The sequence below is a fragment of the Malus domestica genome, chromosome 04 (assembly GCF_042453785.1).
Source record: "Malus domestica chromosome 04, GDT2T_hap1".
In the NCBI taxonomy this organism is placed as follows: domain Eukaryota; kingdom Viridiplantae; phylum Streptophyta; class Magnoliopsida; order Rosales; family Rosaceae; genus Malus; species Malus domestica.
In genome coordinates this window covers 27,191,082-27,197,322 of record NC_091664.1, presented here as the reverse complement: position 1 = coordinate 27,197,322, position 6,241 = coordinate 27,191,082, and the positions used below count along the sequence as shown (strand labels likewise).

General features: G+C 35.2%; 1 long non-coding RNA gene across 3 annotated transcripts; it reads left to right on the top strand.

Annotated features, from left to right (window-relative positions):
* Positions 1 to 3,741: 3,741 nt before the first annotated feature.
* On the top strand, positions 3,742 to 5,763 carry LOC139195196 (uncharacterized). 3 transcript variants are annotated; one of them, XR_011579835.1, is made up of 4 exons: positions 3,742 to 4,241; positions 4,611 to 4,778; positions 5,199 to 5,285; positions 5,479 to 5,763. It is a non-coding gene; the product is annotated as an uncharacterized lncRNA (long non-coding RNA). The 3 variants fall into 3 exon arrangements; XR_011579834.1 differs by lacking the exon at positions 4,611 to 4,778; XR_011579833.1 differs by lacking the exons at positions 3,742 to 4,241; positions 4,611 to 4,778 and adding an exon at positions 4,788 to 5,016.
* The last annotated feature ends 478 nt before the right edge of the window (positions 5,764 to 6,241 follow it).

Below are 6,241 nucleotides of genomic sequence, written 5' to 3'. Positions count from 1 at the left end.
CTCATATGTTTACACGCTCATATATTATTACATCAATATTAGGGTTTAGTTCTGAACTAGTTTTTGGCATTTTGTTTCCATTTCCATGCCGTGGATAAGGGCCAAGCACGACTTTTGACTTTGGAGTCCACCAAAAGGCCTTTTTGTAAATTCAAAAGTTAATAATTTTGTATAACCATGAATGTTAACATATTTGACCACTCCTACATATCATATGAATTGTTGCATATGCGCCATCACACATCACAAGGATTGTTTTTTTTTTTCTCTTTCCTCCAACCATTGCAAAAAAGCATGCACCTTTTGTCAACCATTTGGTCCATTGCTTAAGGTGTTTATGAAAATATATAGATTAAAGTTGAATTTGGGATTTTTCTTGGTTTTGATACAATAACAAAATTGGACTTGAAATTTTCCAACGAGGGAGAAATCTTGCTGGATGGTAATATTACAGTTACAAAATGTGAGTAGCTAGTTAATTGATGGTGTACAATATAATGAGTCAATTTACTAACTACTCACATTCCACAACTATTTCGTAAGATTTCTTACATTTTAGAAAACCCCTTATATACTCACATTAAGCATAAATTGGTGGCTTGTGTCCAACAAAAAGCCTTGAGCAGGAGGTGAACTTTTCTTTTGTCGTAATACAAAAGAAACATGATATCCAATGACACTACTACAAAATAAATTACCTATAACTGGCGGTTCTAAAATCGACAAGTAAACATAATTTATGTTGGATATTAGGTACAAATCCGACATAAACTCATGTAATGTCGGATAATAGAACTGACACCATTGCTAGCATCACGAAAAAGCTTTTGATGTCGGTTAGTCCCCTTATTCCACCACGAAGAAGGAAAGCAATAAAAAATAAAAAAAGGATACTAATGTCGCATAAAAGTGACATTGAAACTCACGTCAGATACAGGCAACATTAAAAAATGATAGTAGAGTTGTTCAATAAATAAAATAAACAACTCGACTATTGCCCATAAACGACACCACAAACCATTAATAAAAAATAAAAAATAAAAGTTTGTCTCAGTTCCTCGGTAGACGATTTCCACTACTATTCCTGGCCACCACTCAATTCTTCCTCCTCCATTTCGTGCTACCCACTGATCATCATGACTTAATTAGACCCACTCAACTCACTTCCACCCCATGACTTAATTACATACCATTTCAAAATTCCTAATACATTTCTATAGTTCAGGGTTCGAGTGCAGAAGGGTCCACATTGCTTAATCAGTTTGGTCCAAGAGTCCATTTCCATTTTTCTTTTACTGGGCACAGGCACATACATTAAGTCACTTTAGCTCAAAGTTCAAAAAAAAAAGGGAGACTTTGGATGCGGTCCCTAGTTATGAACAGTCTTTGACTGAAACCTTGTTAGTTTTCAATTTTTGATCCAAGTCCCTAAAATTAATTGATAATTTATTTCTATGTACGTTACTATATTTTTTAAATTAAAAATTAAAATTTATAGTTGTTTATAGTAATGAGATTTTAAATAAAAAACCATAATTTGTGGGATTAAAAATATTAAAATATAAATATACTATTGTGTGTGTGTGTGTGTGTGTAAACATGGGTACATTCATTAAAAAAAACCAAAAAATTATTGTATCAAAACATGGGTACATTCTTCAAAATGGGTACATTTAGCAAAAATAAAAATGGGTACAAATAAAAAAAATATATGGGTACAATACAAATAAAACTTTAAAAAATATGGGCACAAAAAGAAATTAATATATGGGTACAAATTAAAACTGAAAGGAAAATTGGTACAAATTAAAAAAGGGTTGCAAATTAAAAATGGGTACAAACTAAAAATAAAAATATATGATAAAAAATTTAGCCATAAATATAAATATACTAATTGTAACATTTTTAATATTAAATGAATATATTTAGAAATAAAAAATATTTTATTATTGAAATAATTAATGATATTATTAATACAAAGGACCTTGATCAAAAATTGAAAAGTAATAAGGTTTTAATCAATAGAGTAGTAAAAATAAGGATGAAAACCTAATTACTCCAAAAAAAAAATCACCAGCAGATTCATACATGTGCAAATGAGTTATTTACAGTGAAGGACATCGAAAATTTATTCCTTGCATGTAGTGGATCTGAGTCTCACAACTCAAGTTCGTTTGCCATTGATACATGCTAGATCTGAATATACAATGGGCTTGGAAACACAAATATGGTACATGAGATGCAAACTTCACAGATTCAATTTATTCAAGAATTCAACTGGGTCTTTAGGGCTCTATAGATTACATATTCAAAGAGGTTTTATACCTTTAAAAAATTATGGATCTACGATTTCCAGTGTCCTTACTTTTCAGATCCAAAATGAACATGCATGAATTTTTATATGGATTTTCAAACTGCTGATCTTACTGAACAAGAACATAAAATGGGAGCTCAGTGGGTTATACCTTTAAATGACGGATCTAGAACGGAGACAACTCCGTGGTGGTTTTTCCTTGAGATGCGATTTGGGGCTGTACCAGTGGTTCCATTTTTTTTTTTTACAGATCTCAGGTCCCTGCAAAAGAAACAACACAAGCATGAGGAGTTGAAGATTTTTTCTTGTATGGTATATTTCAATCCGTGAACCTGAGTGCATGAATAGGCAAGGAAGGGTGAGAAGTTTACCTTTAAGTGCGTCAGCACCAAGATCGGTGCTGCTACCCTTCTGGTGATGCAGTAAATCCATGGTTGCGAGGTCATATAGGTTGATGATGGAAGATTAAGGTTTGGTTTACAGAAACGGAGGTTAGGGTTTGAGAAAATGTGGAGAGATGAGTTGCGGTTTTAGGGTTTGCTTGGAAGAAGGTAGAAAGAAATGAGAGAGGTGAGCCTCTGGGCTTGAGGTGAAGACTCTTGAAAGAGGGAGACTGCGATATAACCGACATCCTCTTTTTCATCTAAAAAATGGTGGTAAATATCCTGCGCAATATTTCCGCCAAAAATTTTGTCACGCGAGATACGTATTTAAAAAAATAAAAACACCAATTTGTCGGCTACAACTGACAGGAAGTTTTAAAATATTTAAAAATAATTATTAGTGTCAGGTAAAAGCGACACGATTCTCTTTTTAACTGACACTAACTTTATATCGGTTGAAAGTGACATGGTTTTCTTTTTATACGACACCACCATTTAAAAAGATTAAAAGCTATGTCGGTTATAAGCGACATAGACAGTTTATGTCGCTTATACCTGACAGTAATTCCGACACTATGTAAGGAGGGTGTCGGAAATGACTTATCTGCCAATATTTTATACAAAACCGACACCAACCACTGACGCAATAAGCCACTTTTGTAGTAGTGTGAATTAGGGGTGGGTTCAAAAAACCGAAAACCAAACCGGACCGAGGCCGAAAAAAATCGAACCGAAACTGTCAAACCGAACCGAACCGAATCTGCCCAGTTCGGTTTCGATTTTTGAGGTTCGGAAACCGAACCGAACCGATATATATATATATATATTTAATTTTTTTTTCAATATTATAGATAGTTTAGTCATACAATCATAACAAAATATAACCTGTAGCCAAGTTGGTTTCTGTGAAGCTTTTCAAACTGCAGGGCATGGGTTCGAACCCTCATGCCTCCAAGATTTCAGAGAATTTTTTAAATTTTTTTTGAGAAATCAACAAAACCCTTTTAACCCTAGCCAGCCACAGCAGCCACACCTTTTATTTTTTTTCATTCTCCTCTTCTCTCTCGTGTTAAACTCTTTAACCCTAGGCAGCCACAGCCGCCGCAACACCCTTTAACCCAGTAACCCTCTCTCTCAGTCTTCAACTTCAATCACTCTCTGTGAGAAAATCTTCAAGACCAAGTGCGCTCAGTGCCATACCGTCGAGAAAGGCGCCGGTCACAAGCATGGTAATTTCATCTTCTCTCCCTTCACTGAACCTTGATTTTCCTTTTATTTTTTGGCTTGTGATTTCGATGATTTATTGATTTTTGTTTGGATCTGACAATTATAATCCCTTTTTTGCATTTGGTTTTTGGATTTGTGTATTTGGATATTTGTTTCGATTGTTATTTGGATTACTGATTCGATCTCTGCTGCGTGCCTCTTTCGAGGTCGTTCCCGTCATCTCACGTCGTCTCGCCCCCGGCTCCGTCTACCGCAGCCCCCAACTCTACGCCAAGCTCCGCCCCGAAATGGATGCCGATAACTCCTCCGCCGATGCGGTTCGTTTCATCTCTTCCTTCCTTCCTTCCTGGTTTGCAGTTTGACATCTTATTCAGAATACATGAATTTGAATTTCATTGAATCTGCTGTTTTGTTTATTATTCTACATAATTATTTAATGAGGAAATTTAAATCATTGATTACATTGGATATAGGATTGCTGGTCGTTCCAAATTGCTTAGTGATTAGTACTTAATCCGCCACACTGCTTATTATTTAGCCCAGGGATTTGCGTTCACAGCCTTCCTTTCTGATTTTTTTCCCTACTGGAGCATTAAAATTTGTTGTCTTTATGTTTTAGTTTGGCATTATATGTTTCTTTCCATCTTCCTATAAGTTCTGAACTTGTAATGGGTTTATGCTTGTAGGTTTGGCTGAGTCAAATGGTTATATATACATTGAGGCAAATGGTGGTCTAAATCAGCAGAGGACTTCAGTAAGTTTGACTCCCTTGTCTTGTTGATCAGTGGATGAATTTCTGTATGACACAGTTATACATACAAATGTCCTTAGCCTTTTGTTTAAGTTCTAAAAGGGTAGGTGGGGGTGAAGTTGGTCATGGGTTCAAATCTTGCTAAAGCATGTGTATATCTGTGTTGATTGGCTACTAGGTTTTGGTAATTTAATTGATGCTTCTATATTTTCTCTTCTTCAAGTTTCATTGTTTGAGCGTATTGAATCCATCAATTCTGGTTATGTCTTGTTAGCTGAGCCGGTTATTTTTGACGTGCAGTTCTAGAATGTTATACAAAGGTTACAGAGTCACAGTTTCCGGTAATTTTCTTTTCTTTTTCTGAATAATTATATATGAATATATGCTAAGTACATTCTTCTCCCTTAAAGATTGATATAGTTGCAGTACCTTTGTGAACTGTTATACAAAGGTTACAGAGTCAAAGTCTTTATTATTATTTTGTTTTTAAGTTTCAAATCTGTATGGTTTTATGCCTTTTCAGACTTGAAGTGTACTCCATGGACTCCTCATGATAAATTTGGGTTTTCCCGTGATGTTTCCTTTCAGCACCCAATAAAAATTTATTTTGGTATGCCCATGTTTTTAGTTTTATCATTTACTTTATGAATCTCTCATGTGGACCTACATGCTTTGTTGGTTGGTTCTATTATATGTTTCAGTCTGTTTGAACACTGGAAATAATGTTTTTATTGTCATAAAGGTGCAAAATTTGTGATTGTTAATTCATAAGCTGAAGGAAAATTATGTTTGTTTGTGCTCAGGGGTCGTCAAATGCAGGAAATCGTGATTGGATATCGTGATTCATGGTCTTCACCTCTGGTGTTTGTTGGATTGCTGGTTCATGGTCGCCGGAGCTTGCTTCGACGGCAGCAAAGGAACTAAGCAGCTAGGTTTTTAGTTTTTTTCTTTCTTTTTCGGGCTCAACCCTTGGGTTGGGTTGTTGTGCTGGCCCATTTTTTTGTTTGTGTTTAGTTGTGGCCTTTTGATATGTATGTAAGTTTAATGAAAGTTTACATTTTATAAAAATAAAATAAAATAAAAAATAATCGAACCGGGCCGAAACCGAATCGAAAAAAACCGAAAAAAAATTGAACCAAACCGAACCGAACCGAAATTTTGGTTCGGTTTCGGTTTTGGCAAAAAATCGAACCGTTTCAAACCGAACCCAGCCCTAGTGTGAATTAAGTTATTAAAGGTGCATTAAGACACTATGTTGATGCACAAAATCAGCGAGGACTTTGGTACAACAGAAAGTGTCAGGTTTGTGACCTTCGCTTGGTTGCTTCGATCACTAGTGAAGATAAGTATGTAAATGAATAGGGACAGGGAAGCAAACACAAGATGTACGTGGTTCACCCAGATCGGCTACGTCCACGGAGTAGAGGAGTTCTCATTAATTGTGAAGGGTTTACACAAATACATAGGTTCAAGCTTTCATTTTGTGAGTTCTAGTGAATAATTTAGTACAAAATGACATTAGAGATTATTATGGGAGAATGATCCTTATTTATAGAAGAGAGTTTC